The 27,351-nt window shown below is 44.5% G+C and overlaps 1 protein-coding gene across 1 annotated transcript in view; it reads right to left on the reverse strand.

Moving 5' to 3' along the window:
* DNAJC1 (DnaJ heat shock protein family (Hsp40) member C1) overlaps positions 1–27,351 on the reverse strand; it is a 274,628-nt gene that overhangs the window by 38,573 nt on the left and 208,704 nt on the right. The window lies entirely within an intron of this gene.

The following is a 27,351-nucleotide window of genomic DNA, read 5'->3' on the forward strand; positions in this document are numbered from 1 at the left end:
AGGGATCCACCTGTGAGCGAGCCCACTTATTGCTGAAATTTTTGAGACGGCCCCCCACCGTACCTGGCTACACCTGTGGAGCACCCGCGTCATGGTGTGGCCTCACAGGAGGCGGGGGAAGAATCTTGATTCTGGGAACAGGCTGACTGGTGCAGCTTTTTTCCCTCTACCCTTGTCTCTGTACAGAAAGGAAGCGCCATTTGACCCGCTTGCTTTTCTGAAGCCGAAAGGACTGTACCTTTGTCTGTGAGGAAACCTGGAGGTAAAATTATTCCTTCCCAGCAGTTGCTGTGGATACGAGGTCCCAGAGACCATCCCCAAATAATTCCTCACCCTTATAAGGCTCTCTATGCGCTTTTTAAGTCAGCATCACCTGTCCAGTGACAGGTCTCTAATACCCTCCTGACAGAATGGACATTACATTTATTTTGGATGCCAGCCGGCAAAATATCCCTCTGTGCATCCCCCATATATAAGACGACGTCTTTAATATGTTTTTATGTTTTCCAACTAGTATCCCTGTTTGACAGGGTCACCGACCACGCTGCAGCAGCACTATCTGCAGGTCTCAGTCTAGTACCTGAGTGTGTAAATACAGACTTCAGGATAGCCTCCTGTTTTTTATCAACAGGTACCTATTAAAGTGGCCGTATCCTAAGACGGCAGTGCCACCTTTTTTGACAAACGTGTGAGCGCCTTATCCACCCTAGGGGATATCTCCCAGCGTAACTTATCCACCTGGCGGGAAAGGGTACGCCATCAGTAACTTTTTATAAATTACCAGTTTCTTAACGGGGGAACCCACGCTTTCACACACTTCATTTATTCATCTGATGGGGGAACAAAACACTGCCTGTTTTTTCTCCCCAAACCTAAAACCCATTTTTAGAGGTGCTTGGGTTAAAGTCAGAAATGTATAACACATTTTTTATTGCCGGGATCACGTCACGGATGTTCCTAGTGGATTGTGTATATGTCTCCACCTTGTCGACACTGGAGTCAGACTCCGTGTCGACATCTGTGTCTGCCATCTGAGTGATGGCCTTTGAGACGCCTGGGCAGGCGCGGGCTGCGAAGCCGGCTGTCCCACAGCTGTTACGTCATCCACCCTTTTATGTAAGGAGTTGACACTGTCGGTTAATACCTTTCACCTATCCATCCACTCTGGTGTCGGCCCCACAGGGGGCGACATCACATATATCGGCCTCTGTTCTGTCACCATATAAGCCTCCTCATTCAACATGTCGACACAGCCGTACCGACACACCGCAGACACACAGGGAATGCTCTAAACGAGGACAGGACCCACAAAAGCCCTTTGGGGGGACAGAGTAAGAGTATGCCAGCACACACCAGAGCGCTATATATATACAGGGACTAACTGAGTTATGGCCCTAATAGCTTTTATATAATATACTGTATACAGTGCCAATTTTAATGCCCCCCCTCTCTTTTCCCTCTTACTGTACTGTAGAATTGCAGGGAAGAGCCAGGGAGCTTCCCTCCAGCCGAGCTGTGAGGGAAAAATGGCGCCAATGTGCTGAGGAGATAGGCTCCGCCCCTTTTTCGCGGCCTATTCTCCCGTTTTTTATGGAATTCTGGCAGGGGTATTTACCTCATATATAGCCCCTGGGGCCATATATTGAGGTATTTTAGCCAGCCAAGGTGTTTTTATTGCTGCCTCAGGGCGCCCCCCCCAGCGCCCTGCACCCTCAGTGACCGGAGTGTGAAGTGTGTGAGAGGAGCAATGGCGCACAGCTGCAGTGCTGTGCGCTACCTTGGTGAAGACAGAGTCTTCATGCCGCCGATTTTCCGGACCATCTTCTTGCTTCTGGCTCTGTAAGGGGGACGGCGGCGCGGCTCCGGGACCGAACATCAAGGCTGGGCCTGCGGTCGATCCCTCTGGAGCTAATGGTGTCCAGTAGCCTAAGAAGCCCAATCCGGCTGCAAGCAGGCGAGTTCGCTTCTTCTCCCCTTAGTCCCTCGCTGCAGTGAGCCTGTTGCCAGCAGGTCTCACTGAAAATAACAAATTCTAAGACTATAACTTTCTAAGAGCTCAGGAGAGCCCCTAGTGTGCATCCAACCTCGGCCGGGCACGAAATCTAACTGAGGCTTGGAGGAGGGTCATAGTGGGAGGAGCCAGTGCACACCAGGTAGTCTAAGATCTTTCTAGAGTGCCCAGCCTCCTTCGGAGCCCGCTATTCCCCATGGTCCTTACGGAGTTCCCAGCATCCACTAGGACGTTAGAGAAATAAAACAAACTGATCACCAAATATATAAAATACGTTTTTTGTGCTACAATGGTGAAAGATGGAATGAGACCAGTTAACAAAAGCAGTAGTCATGTGTATATATATATATAAATATATATAGTTGCTAAACATATGCACATCCCCTATATGCGACATTAAGCGAAGCCAACTAAACCCCCCCCCCCCTCAAAAAAATAAATAACTAAAACAACCAATAGTAAAAATCAAAACAACAATCAAACCAGCTTCCCGCAGCAACAGCTCACTGTATCTCACTAGAGAAACCAGACCTACCACTAGGGTGGCACAAGTATGAATGTTTAATATGGAGCCAATTGTAGCTGTAACTCAAATGAATATGCAGACTGCTTTGTCACTTGGAAACATGTGCATACAATATTACCGAAACATTGGGAAAAGAATGACTCTGTACAGCAGCGTAATGCAGGAAACCACACGGTGAGTGGACAGCTGTCAAAGCTTCTCCACCATTCAAATATTACAGAAAAAGTGTCCATCTCTTAGACTGAATCTCCACACTGAATACTAAATGAAAGTTCAGAAAAGCTTGGGTACCTAAGAATAACAATTCATATCATGTCCTTGCTACAACCGGACAGAAAAAATAAAATAAAAAAATAAAATAAATAACCCACGTAAATGGGAAGAATGACAAGGAACGGAGATGGCTGGCACAACAAACTCAAACACAGAGATGTTTAATTGCCATCTGCTTGCTATACAACAGTATAAAGTATATATGTAATACCCCTTTTAGACATCCTCCAAAATCCCGGGATTTTGCATATGAACACGCCTCAACCCGGGATTTTGGCTTGTCTGAAAGCCACCAACCTGAGAACATGTTCCCGGGTCGACATCCCAAAACTGACCTGGGTTTTTCCCGGGACTAAGACAACCCGGCTTAGGTCCGAATGGTGCAACCCAGGAATTTAACCCACATAAACATACATAATTAAAGGCAAAATCTATATTAATGAGAATATTGCCTAGCAATTGGTGACCCTTATGGATTAAAAGAAAAGACGGTTAATACTGCCTGGGGTAATCCTATTATCGCAAACCATTTAAAAGATTTGGAACTATCATTTTAACAATTTTATTGGCAGGGGCCTCTCACCGGCCCTGGGTGGCAGTTATAGGCTGTATTTACATACTAATCATTATACTTTAACTATTTACTGTATCTTGCCATGTCTTTTATTTTTTACAGAAAATATCTAAAAAATAAAATAAAATTGAACACAATTAAATATGCAGTTCACTGTTATTTGCAATGATCAATATAGATTTACTGCAACCTGCTACCACATTTTAAGTGATACCTAGTAAAACTTTAAAGTCCCCACAGGATACTCTGCTAAATGTACTCTGGCAGGTAGGGAGTTTGACTATAACGCAGGTGCCCGAAGGCTGGCATGGGGAGTACTTACAAAATAGTTTATAGAAGGTGTGAAAACAGTTGAGTAATCCTGTCCTGAATAAACACTCAATCACTTTTCACCCACTCTGAGTTAGCGGAGCTAGGCTTTATATAACTGTGCTTATGTAACCAACAATAATGGTTTCCTAAGCGCTAAGGTGACCAGCAGTTATGCAAGGTTCCAAAATAAGGCGTAGTGTGGCATCCACACGAGGACAACAGAGAGATGAAGCTTTCATCTGCATGCACTTGCTGCCATCAGTAGGTATTGTTTACACATAATCAATATCAATCAGTAAGGACCCTTTGTCATATTTCATTGAGATACTAGGAGTCGCTAAAAGTGCTGGCAGAAGAAATAAAGGGAAGTGTCTGGTGTTGTCAGTGTGTGCTTGGAGGTTAAAAGACAAGGAGGAAAAAATGTGGAGATAAAACATAGAAACAGAGAAATTAATGGCAGATAAGAACCACTTGGCCCATCTAGCCGACCCCTTTTTAACCATATTATTACCTCAAACCTTATTTGATCCTTATTTCTTTGTAAAGCTATCCTTATGTCTATCTCATGCATGTTAAAAATTGCTCTGCTGTCTTAGCCTTTACCACCTCTGCTGGGAACCTATTCCACTTGTCCACTACCCTTTCTGTGAAGTAACTTGTCCTCCGTTTCCACTGAACCTACCTCCCTCCAGTTTCAGTGCATGTCCTTCTGTTCTTTTACTTGTCTTCCTTTGAAAAATGTCTCACTCCTAGACCTTGTTAAAACCCTTGCTATATTTGAAAGTTTCTATCATGTCCCCCCTTTCCCTTCTCTGCTCCAAACTATACATATTAAGATCTTTTAGTCTTTCAGTGTAAGTTTTGTGATGTATGCCATGCACCATTTTGCCCTTATTTGTACGGTCTGTAATTTATTAATATCCTTCTGAAGATAGGGCCTTCAGAATTGAACATAGTATTCTAGATGAGGCCGTACTAATGACCTATACAGTGGCATTATTATGTCTCTCTGCTGCTGATTCATCTCCCTATGCATTCAAGCACATGACTATCTAACTTGCTTTCCTCATTGCTTTGTTACATTGCTTACCTGCCTTTAAGTCATCTGAAATAGTCCTCTTAGATCCATTTACTCCTTAATAGATTGCAATATAGTGCCATTAATACTATATAAAGCCTTTGGATTTTTGAGACCCAAGTGCATGATTTAGCATTTTTTTGGCATTAAACTGTAATTGCCATGTTCCTAAAAGCCATGATATAGATAATGTGGATGTATAGAAGACACTGGTGTATCTATGGGTGCATGTGTGCAATGAACATGGGTCCCCTGAACCAAGAGGCATGCCCCTTTGTAAGTACTTTTTATGACTCTAAAGTGCATTCTGGCCCTGTAACATGAGCATGGTCAAGTTAAGAACAAAGGGACCAGCAATTTCCAATCTTGTCTCCGGGTAGACCAATTTCAGACTGAGCTGCCATGCATTATTAATGACACCCAAAAATTCAGTTATAAGACGAAGGGATGACGCAATTACCTGCCATGAGGAATTAACCCCATTCTTCCCATAACAAATCTCAATCCTACCAATGCATTCTTCATTGGAGGGAGGTTTAAGACCAAGTGGGGTGGAAGTACAGCGCTCTAGTCTCATGAGTGACGAAAAACTAAATGAAGATGCAGTTTACCAGTCTATGACGCACCTCCATAAAGCTAGAAAGCCAAATATTCTAACAGAAATTGGCATAACCAGCTCAGAAAAGTGTGCTCGGGGATAACCACAAAATGTACTCGTCCAAGGTAATACTAGAGATCCTCAGACTGCTTAGTTTACAGCAAGACACACCTTGCACTGTGGAATTTTTTACTCCTGAGACTTCAGATTAAACAGAAGACTGGGTATTCCACTTTGCTCAAGGTCTTTATTGAGAATCATACTAAGACCCACGTCTGCAAAATCAATCTGGTATTAGGATGGACTGTATTAAACTAGAAGCCTTCATACAAACATATGCAAATATGTACACTAGGTATTTGGTCTCATATCTTTCTTCAAATTAGCTTTAAGCAGGCAGCACAGAATGATTTGAGAAGGACACCTTAAGACTATATAAGTGAGCCATCCAGCCTTTACTGTAATCTGTCTGGTGTTGAAACGTAATCTCTAACTAAAGTTCTTGTGAAATGTCAAGGCACAGAACTGTAAATAAGCAGCACTGCACATCAACGAAGTCAGCATTTTCACTTCATTTATAAACTCATTGTGGAGCTCAACAGAGGCCACTGGAGTGCCATGATCTTCTTCAACTACAAGCTGCTTTTGAGGATGAAGCACGAAACACTGCGTTCGAGTGGTTTGCAGAATTTCAGCACGGGAGACAGTCTCCGGAAGATGAGGAGCACTGCGGCCAATCTGCGTCCGCCATCACAGAGGACAGCATTGCTTCCATGCAGGACACGGTTAAGGTGGGCTACAGGGTGACTCCAGGGTATCCGCTTGATACTCCACGAAAAGCTTGGCATAAGCAAGGTTTCTGCACACTGGGTGCCCCATCAGCTGACTCAAGAGTAGAAGGAGTCTCAGGTGACTTGGTGCTGCAACATGCTGGCCAGGTTTGATATCAGTCTCTCAAACTCTGTCTGGGAGATCATCAGTGGTGATGAATCCTGGATCTACAGTTTTGACCCAGTGGACCACAGTGGGAGGTGCGCCACGAAAGAAGTTCCAACATGAACGCAGCATGGTCAAGTAGATGGTGGCTGTTTTGTGGCCAAGACTGGTCATGTAGCTAGCGTACCACTTGTGCAGCAGCGCACCGTCACTGGAGACTGGTATGTCAACCAATGCTTGCAACAAGTGCTGGAAACCATTTCCAGGTGCCGTCCAAGAACTCAAGCTCATGGTGTCCTTCTTCATCACAACAATGCACCTGCTCACAAAGACGAGGGAAGTGGTGGATTTCCTGTCCCATGAATACATCTAGGAGCTTGGTCGTTCACTGTACATTACAGACCTGGCTCCCTGCGACTTCTCCATGCAAGCACAAGATGCTTGGGATTTGAGTGACCAAAAGCTATAGTGGAGTCCTTCATCCAGCATGTAGAAGACATACCTGCTTCGGACTGGTCCAGCTGCTTCACCAAGTGGTTTGAGCGCATGAAACTTTGCATAGACTCCTCTGGCGAATACTTGAAAAATTTTTTAGGTTCCCATTGTTTGTAAATATAATACTTTGTGCATCAAGAAACTTATTGCACACCCCTTGTACTGGATAGGGGAATAAAATGGGACAGGGGTTGATCCTTTGATGCTGTCATCTGATACAATGGACAGACAGTGTACATCTTTGTTACCTCTGTATACACCTAAGGCCAGTTCAGCAGAAACGTGATTCCGTCAAGGGGTTCTGTCCCTTACCAGAAGATCGCCCCATTTCTTCATGCGTGTCACTCGAAAAACAACAGCATTCAACAGGGTAAAACAAGTGTATACAAGCTCTTTAACAGGCACTGGTTTTCTGTTCACAAATGCATTCTCAAAAGCTTTTAAAACAGGATTCTCACTTTTGCCACCCAAAAGGTTGGGTACTGTACAAACACATTAGGCAAAAGGTCTTCACTGATGTTAGACAGGGCAGGCAACATTAGCAGTGGTATCAGCATTCACGTCAGTTTTAGCACTGGTATTGACATTTACATAATCATTAACACCAATATTAGTATTACTATGAGTAACACCAGTTAGCAGTAGATGGCCCGTCTCCACCACATTATATCCTCTACTGTGATAGTCCTGCTCCACATTGTGGTGTCCTTCAACTGGAAAAAGGAAGAGGTTGCAAGCAGGAATACCCAGGAGCTCTGGAGTCTGGAACTGCAGTCTGTACATGATAAAGTATTTCAGTATAAAAGAACAAAAAAAAAAAATCAGACCAGCCTATAAACACTGTGGGTGGCAGGAATGACTACCTCTAATGTGTTTTCCACTTAATTGAAGAAAATAAGATTTTAAACCTACCGGTACATCTTTTTCTCCTAGTCCGTAGAGGATGCTGGGGACTCCGTAAGGACCATGGGGTATAGATGGGCTCCGCAGGGGACATGGGCACTATAAAGAACTTTTAGTATGGGTGTGCACTGGCTTCTCCCTCTATGCCCCTCCTCCAGACCTCAGTTAGAGAACTGTGCCCAGAGGAGATGGACAATATGAGGAAAGTATTTTGTTAATCTAAGGGCAAGATTCATACCAGCCCACACCAATCATACCATATAACCTGGAATATACGCAACCAGTTAACAGTATGAACAAAAACAGTATCAGTCAAAGACCGATTCTAACTGTAATATAACCCTTATGAAAGCAACAACTATATACAAGTCTTGCAGATGTAGTCCGCACTGGGACGGGCGCCCAGCATCCTCTATGGACTAGCAGAAAAAGATTTACCGGTAGGTTTAAAATCTTATTTTCTCTTACGTCCTAGAGGATGCTGGGGACTCCATAAGGACTATGGGGTTTATACCAAAGCTCCCAACCGGGCGGGAGAGTGCGGATGACTGTGCAGCACCGACTGAGCAAACGCAAGGTCCTCATCAGCCAGGGTATCAAACTTGTAGAATTTTGCAAAAGTCGAATTAACCTCTCCTCACTCAAAAGAGTGGGTATGCCACGCGCTTGATAGGGCTGGTTCTCCTAAGCAGCTGTAAAACCTTGGACAGTCACTCCAAAACTAAACACACAACACAATAGTACTGAAAGTACTAATACAGCGCTGGAAAATGAAACTATGCAGACAGGTGGAAAGGATTAATCAAAAATTTAATATAGATAAAAAATGGGTAAAATTATGCCCAGGGTACCACTTAATGAGCACCAATACATGCAATGAAACTGTTAAAAAACAACATGGCTCATTTAGAAAAAAGCCTGATTAAATCAGCAATGGGACAAATCCAGTGGTTGGTGGACTTCAATTTCTTTTAACCATTAGAGATGTATGTCTTTCCACAGATATATTTACCAATCCTGGAGGTACAAATACAAGTTTCCCAGATGGTATCTCAGCAAATGAGTGATTTCAGCACATCAGTTGAAAGGGAATGGTTTAGTACTCCATTAGCAGTAGGATGGTTGTGGAAGAATGGTTCCAAGTTTCTTTAAGAGTCCACCGTCCAAATGATCCTGGATAGTTTATGTCCCAGTAGCCAGCAAATAAGTCCTTACGCGTTTCGCTGTCTTCAGGGGGCAGCTTTGTCAAAGGTAAGTGCTCTCTGTAAAAATCATCCCTTATATAGGGCATAAATTAATTAATCCACATCACCTGTCTGCAATACCAATCAAATACAAATTTGTTCAAAATGAAGTTTAAAAGACATAATTCTAATAAAGAAGGCAAACCTATTCCACGTGACCACACAATGTGCAGCTACTAGAGCACAAATAGAATTGAGGACAGTGAAGTCCAGTGGATTGTTATCTATATCTATTCCCCTTGATCAAATGGTAGAGTTTGCTGTTTATGGTACTATACATTGAAATACTGTTATAAAACACTCGTTTTTAATATTAAAAATAAGGATGATAATAGTTTTGCCTTCTTTATTAGAATTATGTCTTTTAAACTTCATTTTGAACAAATTTGTATAGAAATAGAAGTATTGAAACAGAAATTAGAACCCTTAAGCGCAAATACAGAGTTTAAAATGAGAGATCAACGTATAACGGATAGGATTCTAAAATTTGAGTGTGAGATTACGGATAACAAATCTAAGAAATTTAAAAGAGATTTGGAAGATTATCAGAGAGGAGAGGTGTATACTTATAATAAAAAGAAGTTTATTAAACAACCCAATGAACAGACCTACATAAAGCCCCTTAATAATAACAAAAATAGGTCCTATTCCTTCAAACAGCAACTCCCAGAGAGAATAAATGAGCCATGTTGTTTTTTAACAGTTTCATTGCATGTATTGGTGCTCATTAAGTGGTACCCTGGGCATAATTTTACCCATTTTTTATCTATATTAAATTTTTGATTAATCCTTTCCACCTGTCTGCAGAGTTTCATTTTCCAGCGCTGTATTAGTACTTTCAGTACTATTGTGTTGTGAATTTTGCAAAAGTGTTTGAACCCGACCAAGTAGCTGCTCGGCAAAGCTGTAATGCCGAGACGCCTCGGGCAGCCGACCAAGAAGAGCCCACCTTCCTAGTGGAATGGGCCTTTACTGAATTTGGTAATGGCAATCCAGCCGTAGAAAGAGCCTGCTGAATCGTGTTACAGATCCAGCGAGCAATAGTCTGCTTAGAAGCAGGAGCGCCAACCTTGTTGGCTGCATACAGGACAAACAGAGCCTCTGTTTCCCTAACCCTATCCATCCTGGTTACATAAATCTTTAAGGCCCTGACTACATCCAGGTACTTAGAGTCCTACCAGTCCCCCGTAGCCACAGGCACCACAATAGGTTGGTTCATATGAAATTAAGAAACCACCTTAGGCAAAAATTGAGGACGAGTCCTCAACTCCGCTCTATCCACATGGAAAATTAAATAGGGGCTCTTGTGGGACAAGGCCGCCAATTCGGACACCCGCCTTGCAGATGCCAAGGTCAATAACATGACCACCTTCCACGTGAGAAATTTTAATTCAACTGTTTGAAGAGGCTTAAACCAGTGAGATTTCAGGAAACTTAACACCACGTTAAGGTCCCACAGTGCCACTGGGGGCACAAAGGGGGGCTGGATGTGCAGCACTCCCTTCACAAACGTCTGAACTTCTGGGAGAGAAGCCAATTCCTTCTGAAAGAATATAGAAAGGCTCCATTAAGGTACAGATTTCGGCCCCCATATCCACTCCTGTCTGTAGAAAGTGGAGAAACCGGCCCAGATGGAAATCTTCCGTAGGAGCATTCTTGGCTTCACACCAAGATACATACTTCCTCCAGATACCGTGATAATGCTTTGCCGTCACCTCCTTCCTAGCCTTTATCAGAGTAGGGATGACTTCCTCCGGAATACCTTTCCCAGCTAGGATTCGGTGTTCAACCGCCATGCCGTCAAACGTAACCGCGGTAAGTCTTGGAACACACAGGGCCCCTGCTGTAACAGGTCCTCCCTGAGAGGAAGAGGCCACGGATCTTCTGTGAGCATTTCCTGAAGATCTGAGTACCAGGCCCTTCGAGGCCAATCTGGAACAATGAGTATTGTCTGCACTCTTCTTTGTCTTATGATTCTCAATATTTTCGAGATGAGAGGAAGAGGAAAAATATAGACCGACTGAAACACCCATGGTGTCACTAGGGCGTCTATGCTACTGCCTGAGGGTCTCGTGACCTGGCACAATACCTCCGAAGCTTCTTGTTGAGGCGTGACGCCATCATGTCTATTTGAGGAATTGCCCAAAGACTTGTTATCTCTGCAAAAACTTCTTGATGAAGTCCCCACTCTGCTGGATGGAGATCGTGACTGCAGAGGAAGTCTGCTTCCCAGTTGTCCACTCCCGGAATGAAGACAGCTGACAGAGCGCTTACGTGATTTTCCGCCCAGCGAAGAATCCTGGTGGCTTCCGCCATCGCCACTCTGCTCCTTGTCCCGCCTTGGCGGTTTACATGAGCCACGGCTGTGACGTTGTCTGATTGAATCAGAACCGGTAGGTCGCGCAGAAGATTCTCCGCTTGTCGTAGGCCGTTGTATATGGCCCTCAATTCCAGTATGTTGATGTGTAGACAAGCCTCCTGGCTTGACCATAGTCCCTGAAAATTTCTTCCTTGTGTGACTGCTCCCCATCCTCGGAGGCTCGTGTCCGTGGTCACCAGAACCCAGTCTTGAATGCCGAACCTGCGACCCTCTAGAAGGTGAGCACTCTGCAGCCACCACAGGAGAGACACCCTGGCCCTGGGGGACAGGGTTATTTTCTGATGTATTTGTAGATGGGACCCGGACCACTTGTCCAGAAGGTCACACTGAAAAGTCCTCGCATGAAACCTGCCGAAGGGGATGGCCTCGTAGGCTGCCACCATTTTTCCCAGAACTCGAGTGCATTGATGAACAGACACTCTTTTTGGTTTTAGCAGGTCTCTGACCATGTTCTGGAGATCCTGGGCTTTTTCCAATGGGAGAAAGACCCTCTTTTGTTCCGTGTCCAGAATCATGCCTAGGAATGATAGCCGAGTCGTTGGAACCAATTGTGACTTTGGCAGATTGAGAATCCAACCGTGCTGTTGCAGCACTTTCAGGGAGAGCGACACGCTCTTCAGCAATTGATCTCTCGATCTCACCTTTATCAGGAGATCGTCCAAGTATGGGATAATTGTGACTCCCTGCCTGCGCAGGACCATCATCTCCGCCATTACCTTGGACAAAATCCTCGGGGCCGTGGAAAGCCCAAACGGCAACGTCTGAAACTGGTAATGACAGTCCTGTACAGCGAATCTCAGGTACTCCTGATGAGGGGGGAATATGGGGACATGAAGGTATGCATCCTTTATGTCTAGTGACACCATAAAATCCCTCCCTTCCAGGCTGGATATTACAGCTCAGAGCGATTCCATCTTGAAATTGAACTTTTTCAAGTACAGGTTTAGGGATTTTCGATTTAAAATGGGTCTGACCGAACCATCCGGCTTCGGGACCACAAACAGGGTTGAATAATACCCTTTTCCCTGTTGGACCAGGGGAACCTTGACCACCACTTGCTGTTGACACAGCTTTTGAATTGCAGCTAACACTACTTCCCTCTCCGGGGGTGAAGCTGGCAAGGCCGACTTGAAAAATCGGCGAGGGAGCACCTCTTCGAATTCCAGCTTGTAGCCTTGGGAAACAATTTCCATCGCCCAAGGATCCACGTCTGAAAGAACCCAGATCTAGCTGAAAAGTCGAAGGCGTGCCCCCACTGGTGCGGACTCCCTTAGGGGAGCCCCAGCATCATGCAGTGGATTTTGTAGAAGCCGGGGAGGACTTCTGCTCCTGGGAACTAGCCGAAGCAGGTGTTCTCTTTCCTCTACCCTTACTTCTGGCAAGGAAGGAGGAGCCCCGACCTCTTCTGGACTTATGCGACCGAAAGGACTGCATCTGATACTGTGGAGTTTTCTTTTGCTGTTGGGGAACAAAAGGTAAAAAGGTAGATTTACCCGCGGTAGCTGTGGAAACCAGGTCCGCGAGCCCCTCCCCAAACAACACTTCACCCTTGTAAGGTAAAACCTCCATATGCTTCTTTGAGTCTGCATCACCCGTCCATTGGCGGGTCCATAGACCTCGTCTCGCAGAAATAGCCATGGCATTGGCTCTGGAACCCAGCAGCCCAACGTCTCTTTGAGCGTCCCTCATATATAAGACTGCGTCTTTAACGTGGGCTAAGGTTAACAAAATGGTATCCCTGTCTAGGGTATCAAGGTCAGCTGACAAGGTATCTGTCCATGCTGCAAATGCGCTACATACCCATGCCGATGCTATTGCCGGTCTGAGCAAAGCACCTGTATGCGCATAAATAGACTTTAAAGTAGTCTCCTGTCTGCGATCAGCAGGATCCTTGAGGGCTGCCATGTCCGGAGACGGTAGCGCCACCTTCTTGGACAGGCGTGTTAAAGCCTTGTCCACCTTGGGAGAGGATTCCCAACGTACCCTGTCCTGTGTAGGGAAAGGATACGCCATAAGAACCCTTTTGGGAATCTGCAGTTTTTTATCTGGAGTTTCCCAAGCTTTTTCATATAACTCGTTAAGCTCATGAGATGGGGGAAAGGTTACCTCAGGTTTCTTTTTCTTAAACATGTGTACCCTCGTGTCAGGGACAGAGGGGTCATCAGTGATATGCAAAATATCTTTTATTGCAATAATCATACACTGAATACTTTTTGTCACCCTTGGGTGTAATTTTGCATCATCGTAGTCGACACTGGAGTCAGAATCCGTGTCGGTACCAGTGTCTACTATTTGGGATAGGGGACGTTTTTGAGACCCAGAAGGGCCCTGTGACCCAGTCCAATCCGTGGATTGACTCCCTGCTTTCTCCATGGACTCTGCTTTGTCCAGTCTCTTATGTAACGAGGCCACACTTGCATTTAACATATGCCACATGTCCATCCAATCATGAGTCGGCGTTGCCGATGGAGACACACCACTCATCTGCTCCACCTCCTCCTTGGACGAGCCTTCCGCTTCAGACATGCCGACACGCACGTACCGACACCCCCACACACACAGGGATATATCTATAAGGGGACAATTCCCCAACAAGGCCCTTTGGAGAGACAGAGAGAGAGTATGCCAGCACACACCCAGCGCCAACTGACACTGGAATAAAACCCAGATAGCGCTTTTTATATATATAATCAATGTGTATACACTCACTGCGCCTTAAAAATGCCCCCCCCCCCCCTCTTTTCAGCCCTCTGTCACCGAGTTCAGCAGGGGAGAGTCCAGGGAGCCAGCTTCTCTGCAGCGTTCTGTGGAGAAAATGGCGCTGTTAGTGCTGAAAGATCAAGCTCCGCCCCCTCCAGCGGCGGGCTTCGGTCCCGCTTCATTATACAAAAAATGGCGGGGGATCTCTGCATTTACTGCCTCTGCAGCCTAATGTACCCTTATATGCCAGTCCAGAGGTTTATTGCTGCCCAGGGCGCCCCCCCTGCGCCCTGCACCCATCAGTGCCTGTTCGGTGTGTGTAGTGTGTGGGAGCAACGCTGCGCGCTTACCTCAGTGAAGATCTGAAGTCTTCGCCGCCTTGAAGTCTTCTTTTCTTCTTATACTCACCCGGCTTCTATCTTCCGGCTCTGCGAGGAGGACGGCGGCGCGGCTCTGGGACGAACGGCGGGGTGAGACCTGCTTTCCGACTCCCTCGGGAGCTAATGGTGTCCAGTAGCCTAAGAGGCAGAGCCTATCATTTAAGTAGGTCTGCTTCTCTCTCCTCAGTCCCACGATGCAGGGAGCCTGTTGCCAGCAGTGCTCCCTGAAAATAAAAAACCTAACAAAATTCTTTTTCAGAGAAACTCTGGAGAGCTTCCCTGTAATGCACCCTATCTCCTCTGGGCACAAAATCTAACTGAGGTCTGGAGGAGGGGCATAGAGGGAGGAGCCAGTGCACACCCATACTAAAAGTTCTTTTTAGTGCCCATGTCTCCTGCGGAGCCCGTCTATACCCCATGGTCCTTACCGAGTCCCCAGCATCCTCTAGGACGTAAGAGAAAGGACAATGGCACTGTGGGATAGAACCTGGCACTTTATGTATACAACAAATATTATTTATTTATAATTTATAACCAGTTTCTTATATAGTGCACCAAATTCCGTTGCACCTTACAATTAGAACAACAGTTATAGAACAAAACTGGGCAAAAACAGACAAACAGAGGTAGGAAGGCCCTGCTTGCAATCTTACAATCTATAGAGAAATAGGCATTGATACACAAGGATAGATGCTACCTATTGCATAATGGTCTTACTCTATGAGGAAGCTTCAATTAGAAGCGAAACGCGTCAGAGAAGGTGCCCTATGTGACCCAGTGGACATTGCTTATAGGTCCACATTGATGTGCAGCGCTGCTCGAGATTGACAAGCGGGAGACGGGAGGACGCTATATGCGGCGGCTTGAAGACGGGAGCAAAATCAACTGATCAACGCCTGCAGTGCGCAGAGCTCCGGGAGCCGGACCAACCTCTCTCTCTCAAAGCGATCAAAGGTGTGTGCACGAGAGCCAGACACAGTGGGAGACGGAGGACGCCACTTACGGACTGTGGAAGACGGGAGCTTTCTTCTACAGGTGCTTGCTGTGCACCAAGCCCCGGGTGATATACAAATTTCCTCCATGTATTCTGGATAGCTATTCCATATGTAAAGAACTATTCATATATATGAGCAATTGGTTAAACTCACTTTTTGGTATATACCTAAACAAAGGCTCCATATTTATTTTTATCACACCACATGATATTTAATCATGAAATATCTATGAGCACATCTAATGGGACTGTCCTATTCTGAGAACAAAAATAAAGACATTGTCAACTTATGATTATTGAATTAGCCCTATGTGGTCACTAGTAGCTATATGATCCACCTCTTATGCTCAATTAGTAGGTTTAGCATTCAGCTTTTTTACTTGTATGCGCATACTAATTAACTCAATTTTTTATGATTATGTCTATGTAACCTATACATGATTGAATTTATAGATATTAAAATTATCTTATAATTATTCTATTGAGTGTATTCATGTCATGTTGCCACTAATTAAATAGCGCAAGGGGTTATTCAGTTTGTTTTTGGTCCACGAGATTGCTAGGTTCTTAATGGGGTGTATGATATGATCATCCAGCAATGTTGTAAGACAAAATATGTTAGGTTATGTGGACTGTACAGAGAGGATGTAACTAGATAGGGAAGCATTGAAGGTTATGTGGGTGGGTCTGGAATTTGATAGACTTGTCTGAAGAGATGAGTTTTCAGGGAACGTTTAAAGGTTTGGAGACTAGAGGTAAGTCTTATTGTGCGTGTGAGGGCATTCCACAGAGTGGGGGAAGCCCGAATAACGTCCTGTAATTTTGAGTGGGAACAAGTAATACATGTGGATGAGAGACGCAGATCTTGTGCAGAGCGGAGAGGTCTGGTAGGGAGATATTTTGAGATGAGTGAAGAGATGTATGAAGGTGCAATTTGGTTAATAGCCTTGTATGTAAGTATTTTATATTTAACACGGTAGAATACCAGTAACCAATGGAGGAACTGACAGTGCGGGTCAGCAGACGAAGAAGTCTAGCGAGGAAGATTAGCCTCGTAGCTGCATTTAAAATGGATTGTAGTTGTGAGAGCCTATGTTTGGAAAGACCAGTAAGGAGACTATTACAATAATCAATGCTGGAGATGATGAGTGCATAGATTAGAGTTTTTGCAGTGTCTTGTGTAAGATAAGGACGTATTTTGGATATGTTTTTTAGTTGCATGTAACATGATTTAGAGACAGATTGAATGTGTGGAACAAAGGATAGTTCAGAGTCAAGGATGACACCTAGGCAGCGAGCTTGTGGGGTAGGGTGGATAGTTGCATTGTCAACAGTTATGGAGATATCAGGTTGGTAACTACTCTTGGCTGGTGGGAAAATAATTCTGTTTTGGAAATGTTGAGTTTGAGGTGGCGAGATGACATCCAAGATGAAATGGCAGACAGGCATTCAGTGACATAAACCAATACAGATGGTGATAAATCTGGGGAGGATAGGTAGATTTGAGTATAATCAGCGTACAAATGATACTGAAATCCGAAGGAGCTGATTAGTTTACCAAGAGATGAGGTATAGATTGAGAAAAGCAGAGGACCTAAGACTGAGCCTTGTGGTACTCCAACTGATAGAGGTAGAATCAGAGAAGAGGTAGAATCAGAGAAGTGAACACTGAAAAAATGATTAGCTAGGTAGGATGAGAACCAAGTAAGGTCTGTGTCCTGAAGACCTAGGGATTGTAGTATTTGTATGTGAAGAGTGGTCAACAGTGTCAAAAGCAGCAGAGAGATCTAGAAGAATAAGAAGTGTATAATGGCCTTTCAATCTAGCAGTGACCAGATCATTCACTACTTTAGTCAGTGTCGTCTCTGTGGCTTTAGTCAGTGTCGTCTCTGTGGAGTGTTGGGCATGAAAGCCTGACTGAAGTGGGTCCAAAAAGTTGTGGGAGTTGAGAAATTGTATAAGGCGAGTGTAGGCAAGTCTCTCAAGTAGCTTTGAGAGACATGGGAGCTGAGAAATGGGATGGAGAGTGTGTTTGGGTCAGAACAGTGTATTTTTCAGAATGGGAGTAATCACTGCATGCCTAAACAGAGAAGGAAAGCTACCAGTAGAGAGAGAGATTACAGATTTTAGTTAAGGTTGGGATAAGCACAGGAGACAAAGTTTTACTGACTTGTGAGGGTATAGGATCAAGAGGAGAGGTAGTGTAGCAGGAGGATGAAAAGTGTGTTGATACTTCATCTACACTTGTGGGATCAAATGAAGAGAAAGTGCCAGAGGGTTCAGGTAGGGAATTGAGCAGGTCACTGGCTGAGTTAGAGCATAGCATTTCATCTCAGATTTTATCAATCTTATCCTTGAAGTAGGAAGCAAGTTCTTGTGCACGGATAGTAGCTAGTGGAGGAGGTGAGGGAGGGTAAAGAAGTGATTTAAATGAATTAAAAAGTAGCTTGGGGTTGGTGGCATGAGAAGAGATGAGGGATTGGAAATGTTTGTTTGGCAGTGTCCAGGGCCTGACGATAGGCGTGGTAGGTGGTCTTATATGTGAGAAAGTCACTTGGATTCTGAGATTTACACCACTGACGTTCTACTTTACATTTTTGTAGGTGTCTTGTTAATTTAGAGTGCCACTGTTGGCATCTAACCCTACATGGAGTGTGATGGGTAGCTGGAGCTACTTCATCAAGGGCACGCTCTAGAGTCTGGTGCAGGTGGGATACAACAGTCTCAGGTGTGGTAAATGTAGAAATTGGGGAGAGCAGTTGTTGCAGAGAAGTGGAAAATTGTTGAAAATGTATATTGTCAGTATTTCTGCAGGTTAGAGGAGGCTTGCTTGTTTTTAGTGTCATAGAGTTTAGAGTAATGGAAGAGACTGAGAAGGTGATCACGTTGTGATCAGAGATTGGGAAAGGAGTGTTAATGAATTCAGGAACTGAGCAAAGCCTGGTGAACACAAGATCAAGGCAGTGGCCCTCCTGGTGAGTAGAGGAGTCGGACCATTGGGTGAGGCCAAGAGAGGAGGTTAGAGAGAGGAGTTTGGAGGCATGAACAGATTGTGGACTGTCAAGAGCTATACTGAAATCACTCATAATGATGGTGAAGATGTCAGAGGATAAGAAGTGTGGGAGCCAGGCAGAAAAATCTTTTAGAAATTGTTGTTTGGGTTGCACTGGAGGGCAACACGCAGAGAGAAGTGTGTGTGTGTGTGTGTGTGTGTGTGTGTGTGTGTGTGTGTGTGTGTGGAGTTGAAACCACCATGTGACAGTGCTGCAGGGGAGGTTGTGTTTGATTGTGTGAGCCATGTTTCTGTTATAGCCAGCAGATTAAAGTTGTGAGATATAAAGAGGTCATGGATGGATGTTACTTTGTCACAAAGAGAGCGTGCATTCAATAAGGCACATTTTATTACCAGTATATACACAATATATACTGGTAATAAACATTTTTTGGTAATATTACTAAGGTTTTTCCTGTCCCAAGCATTTTACTGCCACCAGTGCTTGGAGTAATGGGGGATGTAGGATGCCACTGTAGACTTCTGGTTGATTAAAGGAGTTACCCAAGTCTTGGCACTGGCAGATGGACCTGGATTCGATACAGCTATTGCCATCTTGCATTTGGAACATTACCAGTAGAGCTAGACTGACTAGGATGACTTACAATGATAACAAGTTGCCTCATCTACAGCCAAATCAGACCCCAGTAATCATTGTTCCTGCCGGATGTGACAAACTGTCCACATAAAACATGTTGGAAGTCCATTAAACAACTGCTTCAAAAGATAAAAGCTCCATTATCTCAGCGTAGTCAAACTACGGTGAGAGCCAGTTCGTGATAGTAGCCATAGCTTTATTATTCTACCCTTCACCCAACATTGCTAGACTGACGGAGAGCTGCTTGCACATCCCCATGATACAAAGTGCCAAGAAACTGGCCGGGAAGATAAAACATATTTGCTTTAGCTTCACAATTATAAGGCCCAACAATATCCATGTACACATCTATGAATCTAATTGTTAGGCAACTGATTTCCTGGAATTTACCGCCGTAATATATGGTAATTTAATTCACAAATGCTGAATTCCATTTCCCACTAAAGGACAAAATAAAAATTTGGTACTGGTGCAATATATTTATCGTTATGGGAAATTAAAAGTCCTTGTACTTTTTAATTTTTTTTTATTCACGACACAGTAGTGATGTGCGTGTTTTAAGGACATGACTTTTTCCTTTGTGTCCATATCAATCTCATACTGTGTCAAACAGCCTGTGTGCAAGGTCAGCCCTTACCACCATGGGTAAAGTTGATTTCTAGGAGAGACTGATGCTCACATCTATTACAGGACAGTCTTGACACGTGCATTATCAGCTCAAGTTTCTATATACAATAAATACATGTAAAAAAAATATATTGTTTAGTGTGTGGTAATGTGTGTAGACATTTTTACAGTAAATAAGCTGAAAGCTCGAAGGCCACTGTACCAGCTGCTGATAAAAACAGGACATAAAAACATCTGTGTACAATGATCGCCATGCTTTATCAAATAGTTTTCTTTAGGGAGTTCCAAGGCCACTAAATCCTTCAAATTTCAACACCTAATTCCTGTGACAGACTTTGAAGGTTTTGTTCAAAGAGTGTTTGATCTGGACTGTCTCCAGTTCACAATCATTAACCATTTACTTATCATTCACCAGGAGACTAAGCAACACTTGAAAAAGTTTAGAGCTCTTTTAGCAAACTTTCCTGTTACTTAATAGTACATTGTAAAGTTGGCTTTCATTTACTGTCACAAAGGACATTACAATGGTAACACAATTACTTTAGACAATTTCTAAACTTCTGATTACAACATGTTATGGGGTGCTTTGCTATTTCTGGAAAATACTGACATTTGTCAGGAAAATCCACTCTTTTTCCACTGCTGTTGCAAAATGTCAAATTTATAATGGCTTTTTAAAAGTGTGTATAATGTGTCCTTATACACCTAGCCTCAATATGCCATGCGGTGAGAGAAGCCTGGTGCGAATAAGACGCATCAAGCGGTATAGCATAGCAACTTTTCTTTCAATTTGCATTTTATTCGCACCACAGACGCAGCAAATCTGTACCAGGAACAACTGAACAGTAATTAGTTTTAAATATCTGCAAAGTTTGAGAATGGAACTTGCCTTGACAAAAACCCACGGTTGCTGCATTGTGGCACTTCATATACAGATCCAGACTCACTGGCACACAGATGTACAAGCGTCGCATATCAAAAGATTCAGTGCAATCTCGTGAAGCAGTTTTGCCACATCGCATTGCGACTAAGATACATATTTCAGCAAAAAAGATGCTTTGTGCCAGCAGAGCTGCAAGGGACCTGGTGCTCTGGGAAGGTCCATTTGGCGGCAGCAGCAGCTCCAAAAAAATCCACAGGAAAATGGTGCTGCGGCCATTTTCCCAGCAGTTTGCACATGTGCAGTAGTGAAATCTCTGGGAAAATGGCCACTGTGCCAATAACTCACGCAGAGTCTACCACTGCTAGTCAGCGCTGCCAGGTAGAGAGAAGGGGGCACCGATGGAGGTTACACACGGGCCATTCCTCTCTTAATGCACCTCTGAGCAGAGCTCACTCTCTGAATTCCCTATAACACGGACACACAAACAAGTTCATTTTGTCAGAAGCCGATTAATCTACCAGTATATCTTTGGAGCGGAGAAACCTGTAGCACATGAGGAAAAGCCCAAATATACACGGGCAGAACATACATTCCACACAGAGCGTACTGGTAACGGTACCAAATACAAAAGGTGGAAATCACTGGCAAACATCAGTAAGACAAAGACGTTAGATATAAATCAGTTTTTGGTGCAGCGACAACGAACGCCTCAATTAATATCAAATGCCACCATGTCTGCTCATGTTATATAAAGAGATGATATGAACATTCTGTGCCAGCCTAGAGACCCCTTATGTTAGTTACCTTTTCTGGTCTGTACCTCTGCTACATGTCATGTGCCACCACAGTCTGCACTCCATCGTGTGCAGCTGGAGAGGAAGCTGGCCCTGCAGGCATAGAGCTAAACTACCTCCGAAGTCTGGACACAGGTGTACGGACTCCGGAGGAATCCCGAATGGGACAGGCGTCTAGACTCTAGCAAGGGGCGGGTCGAGTCTGGCCCATTGCTGTAGTTTGGCCCTGGTCTATTAATACAAATCTTGATTTATTACAGTGTTTGTTACAAATTGTACATGGCTCTGGAACATGAATACTTTGAACAAAGGACAGGAATACAGGAGGCAACTAGCAGGTTATTCCAAAAGTATAATAAGCAAACAGAGAAATTGTTCTCCCATTTAAATGTTTATGTAATAGCTGCATTCAAAAACAATGAAAGGGATAGGCATAGTAGGGTTTTCAGCTACTCCCTAGGGTCAACATGAAAACAAGTCACTGGGAAATTCCATTTAAACAGAAGTCTTTTGATACCGACTGAGAATACAGAGCACAAGATGGGATATCCCTTCTAATAAATAAAAATGAAACGTGTTTTAGTCGCTCAATCATAGCAAACCTTTGAATTGATTGACTTGACAATCGGCATAAGAATTGGCCAGGATAGAACATAGGCAACTGTTTTCCCATAGCTCACACGCAGATTCTCATTTCTTAGGGCCCGGAGTACCAACTCCAGGCATCGCACCAGCCAAGCACAGCACAAAGTAGGGAGATCTGTAGTGCCGTTAGTTTGTATCAAAGAGAAAATAAGGTCAAGTAAAAATATCAGAGAGAAATTAAGCTCAAGTAAAACATATATACAAAACAAACACACAGGTATCAGACACTGGGGCATATGTATTAAGCCTTTGGAAGCCATAAAGTAGTGATAAAGCGGTGATAAGTGTAAGGTGATAACGCACCAGCCAATCAGCTCCAATATGTAAACTGACAGTTATGAGCTGATTGACTGGTGAGTTATCACCTTGCACTTATCACTTCTTTATGCTTTCTCCAGGCTTAATACATCTGCCCCAATGTGCTGCACAGCAGTAAGTCAGTCTGAAATGCTTACCACTGAACTTTGGAATGAAGTAGCGGCACATAGTAAAATACACAATGTTTGTAGATTATAGTATACCAGTATCTTCTGTCAGGATGTAGTCTGCTACAACAAACATGTCATGTCTACTGATTGCTCTTAATTATAGTCTGCAGATATACATTTACATTGAGATACTGTCCGACACCGCTATTCAACCGCTGCCAGACCTCACAATGAAGATACCTGAAACTTAAAAGCGGCTCTACATTTCAAGGAAATCCTTAGGAAATGTTGAGATCTGTTTTAGAAAAGCTGTTGGTACTTTGAGCTCCTTAGCACTGCCATTTGGCAGATTACATGCAGCTGCAGGCAAACACTATTCTACCATCCGTGCTTGCACTATTCACATTCAATTTTGTAAGTACTGGCATACCAAATCCAAGGCGCATGCGTGGCTCATACCTATCCGCGCAGAGCACATAATTAGAAGATCTGTAGTGCTGACAGTCAAGTGACCATTCACACGCGACTGCAAAGTGCTGTGAGACTGCGAATTGATGATGCACGCCACTGTAGGCACAGCCCCCTAACTTTATTCAAGTCTTCACAGTAAAAAGGTGAACTAAACTACTATTTTGTTTTTGTTCTTAAGAATATTGCTTTAAAAGTCACTCAGCGGTGTGCATACAAAATGACTTTTCAGTTTCATTCTAATGATGTTTGGTCATGGCCTTGCCTGGGCAACGCTGGCCATTACAGAAACCTGGATTACTCCTCATGACACCACTTCTCCTGCTGCTCTCTCTGCTGGGGGCCTCACATTCTCACCCCCCCCCCCGACCCAGGGGTCGCCATGGGGGTGGTGTTGGGATCCTTTTACCCTCAAGCTACACATACCAACTTATACCTCCAGAACCTTCTCTTACATTCTCTACATTTGAGGTCCATGCAATACGCCTCTACCAACCTACTAATCTTCGAGTTGCTGTAATTTACCGTCCACCTGGCATTTCCTCCAAATTCCTCGACAACTTTGCTTCCTGGCTACCTCACTTCCTCTCTTCTGACATTCCCTCCATTATTCTAGGTGATTTCAACATCCCTATCGATTACCCCCACAAAATCACCTGCCTCTAAACTCCTTAACCTCACCTCTTCACTTGGTCTCTCCCAGTGGACCACCTCACCCTCCCATGTGAACGGGAGCTCACTGGATCTGGTTTTCACTCACCGCTGTGATATTTCTGATTTCTCCAATTCCCCTTTTCCCCTCTCTGACCACCACTTGCTCTCTTTCAACTTATCTATCTCTGCTTCCCCATCTCTCGCTCCTAAGGCTACCACCACGAAGCGTAACATTGAGGCTATTGACACCTCATCCCTATCCTCCCTGTTTGACTCCCTTCTCTCTCCTCTTCTCTCTCTCACATGCCCTGAACAAGCCACATCCCTATACAATGCATCTCTTACTTCTGCCCTTGACTCTGTTGCTCCGCCAACCACTATTCACCCTCGCAAATCAACACCTCAACCCTGGCACAACAAATGCACCAGATATCTACAAAAATGCTCACGTACTGCCGAGCGACAGTGGAGGAAATCACGCTCTAAAGCAGACTTCCTCCATTTCAAATTCATGCTCTCATCCTTCAGTACTGCCCTTTCCCTTGCTAAACAATCATACTTCAAAATCCTCATTTCTACCCAGTCTTCCAACCCCCGGCGCCTCTTTGCCACTGTTAACTCCCTCCTCTGCCCACCACCACCTCCTCTCCCTTCCTCATTGTCTGCTCTTGACTTTGCCACTTATCTCACATCCAAGATTGACTCCATACGTCAGGATATCACATCCCACCAGACCAGCAACCATCCACCACCCATCCCTTGCCACCCCCCCCCTTCCCTCTTACCAACTCTGACATCTTTCTCCCATGTATCTGGCGAGGAAGTCATGGCCCTCATCCGTCCCCCCCCCCCCCCCCCCCCACAACCTCACCGCTCGACCCTATCCCCTCCCACCTCCTCCGCTACCTCTCTCCTTCTGCCTGTTCCCATCTTGCCCACCTTCTCAATCTCTCCCTTTCATCAGGCACTGTCCCCTCTGCCTTCAAGCATGCTCTTGTCTCCCCTATTCTTAAAAAAACCTAGAAAGGAGCGCTTGATTGATTTAAACGGGAGAGACGGGACCAGCTACACCCGCGGTGCACGCTGATGCTGTTAACAGCGAGCCGCGAGAGGTACTATTAGTGATAGCAGGGAGAGAGTTACCCGTGGGAAAGGACTGTCCAGTATAACCTCAATTGAGATACAAATACCATCAATTATCTCCGTTCCACCACTTTTTCAAAAAAGAGCTTAAACATTGTCATTAACCATAAATTTTTTTACAGGTATGTGCGTTCAACACATTATTTAAATCAATCAAGCGCTCCTTTCTAGTGTTTTTATTATTGTTTATTGTATGGAGCTGCTAACATAAACATAAGCGCGGTAATTATCTTATTATTCTTAAAAAAACCTACCCTTGATCCTAACACTCTCTCCAACTATCGACCCATCTCTCTCCTCCCCTTTGCCTCCAAACTTCTTGAGCGTATTGTCTATAATCGCCTCACTGCCTTTCTTTCCTCTCACTCACTGCTTGACCCATTCCAGTCTGGTTTCCGTTCTCTCCACTCCACTGAAACTGCCCTCACAAAAGTCTGCTATGACCTCCATGCAGCCAAATCTAAGGGCCACTACTCTCTGCTTATTCTTCTTGACCTCTCTGCTGCTTTTGACACTGTGGACCACCCTCTCCTTCTGCAAATCCTTCACTCTCTTGGTCTGCATGATACTGCGCTCTCCTGGCTGTCCTCCTACCTCTCTGATCGTTCCTTCTCTGTCTCCTCTCATGATGCTATCTCCCCCCCACTTCCACTAACTGTTGGTGTCCCCCAAGGCTCTGTTCTTGGTCCTCTCCTTTTCTCTCTCTATACGTCCTCTTTAGGTGAACTCATTAGTTCTATTAACTTCCAATACCACCTTTATGCTGATGACACTCAAATCTACCTCTCCTCCCCTGATCTCTCCACGGCTCTCCTCACTCGGACCTCAAACTGTCTTTCTGCTATCTCTTCCTGGATGTCTCAGCGCTTTCTTAAACTTAACATGTCTAAGACTGAGCTGATCATCTTCCCACCCTCCCGCACAGCCTCACCTCCCACAATCTCATTATCCATTGATGGCACGACTATCTACCCTAGCCCCCAAGTACGCTGTCTTGGCGTAATCCTTGACTCCTCCCTCTCCTTCAAACCACACATTCAGCACCTCTCACAAACCTGTCATTTTCATCTCAAAAACATTTCTAGAATCAGACCTTTTCTCACCCAGAATGCCACTAAGATCATTATTCACTCACTGATTATTTCCAGACTGGACTACTGTAATCTCCTCCTAACTGGCCTCCCTGACAATTACCTCTCTCCACTCCAATCTATCCTCAATGCTGCTGCCTGGCTCATCTTCCTCACCAAACGCACTACGTCTACCTCCCCTCTCCTACAGGCCCTCCACTGGCTTCCCTTCCCTTTCAGAATCCAATTCAAACTTCTCACTCACTTACAAAGCTCTCACCCACTCCTCTCCCATCTACATCTCTGACCTTATCTCCCTTTACTCTCCCACCCGTCCTCTTCGCTCTGCTAATACACGCCGACTCTCCTGTCTTCTGATTACTTCCTCCCACTCCTATCTCCAAGATTTTTCACGTGCTGCTCCCTTTCTCTGGAATTCTTTACCTCTCCACCTCAGACTCTCCACCTCTCTACAAAACTTCAAACGGGCTCTTAAGACCCATTTCTTTACCAAACCTAGCCAAATCTCAACCTAACCCTCTGTTCCATGCTCTCTATGTACCCCATCTGTGTCACCCCTGTCTGTCTACCCCTCCCCTTAGAATGTAAGCTCTCACGAGTAAGGCCCTCTTCCCTCATGTGCTTATACTTTTCTTACTTTAATAATCCTCAACTGCCCAGATCCCGCAGTTTTTGGCCACCTGGAACTTATCTCTATGTTTACTGGTGTAGTTATGCTTAGTTGCCCTGTACTTGTCCTATATTGTCTTCAACTGTAAGTCACTGTTTTCCTGTTTTGATTATGTGCATATGTACTCTGTAATTGGGCGCTGCGGAACCCTTGTGGCGCCATATAAATAAAGGATAATAATAATAATAATAATAATAATAATAATACATACCTCCCAACTTTGGTCCGGGCCAGGGAGGGACATTATCTGAAATTAGGAGGCATGGCCTATCAGAAAGGGCGTGGCCTCACGGCAAGTGTCGCGATCACAAGCCACGTCTCTGTTTTCTATGGGGGTATGAACAGAACTCAGAGAGCTGCTGGTCATGCCCCCTGTCCCTCTCTGCTGGGAATAGACGCTGTACGCATAGCATCTATTCACCGCTGCTCTGCTCAGAGCAGCGAGTGACAGGGGGGGATCTCCCAACTGCCCCCCGCGTATGGGACAGTTAAGAGGTGTGGTATTACAGCTAGCATGGATATATGTACAGACAAACTATTCCCATATTTAGGTATACCAGGTAGCAGTAAATGTAAGTGCACATAATATATATGTACACACATGCAAGGATAAGGGAGCTTTATGTGAAGTCCCTACACCCAAAATTAAATAAACAAATACAAATTCCAGGTGGAATCATGGGGGCATACAAAGTTGAATTTGGAACCGCACTAGTGTTAATGATCTAAGCAAGATGTATGAATAGTATAAGAAAACCAATATAAATGCAGTTAGAAAAAATGTGATTATGAACTGCTAATGATTGGCGGTGCTCCCAGGAATTTTGTAGATTAGACTACAGTTGAAAAGGAGAGACAAGACAAAAAACCCTTGTTTGGGAGCACTCTTTTGTA

This window comes from Pseudophryne corroboree, chromosome 5 (genome assembly GCF_028390025.1).
Source record: "Pseudophryne corroboree isolate aPseCor3 chromosome 5, aPseCor3.hap2, whole genome shotgun sequence".
NCBI lineage: Eukaryota > Metazoa > Chordata > Amphibia > Anura > Myobatrachidae > Pseudophryne > Pseudophryne corroboree.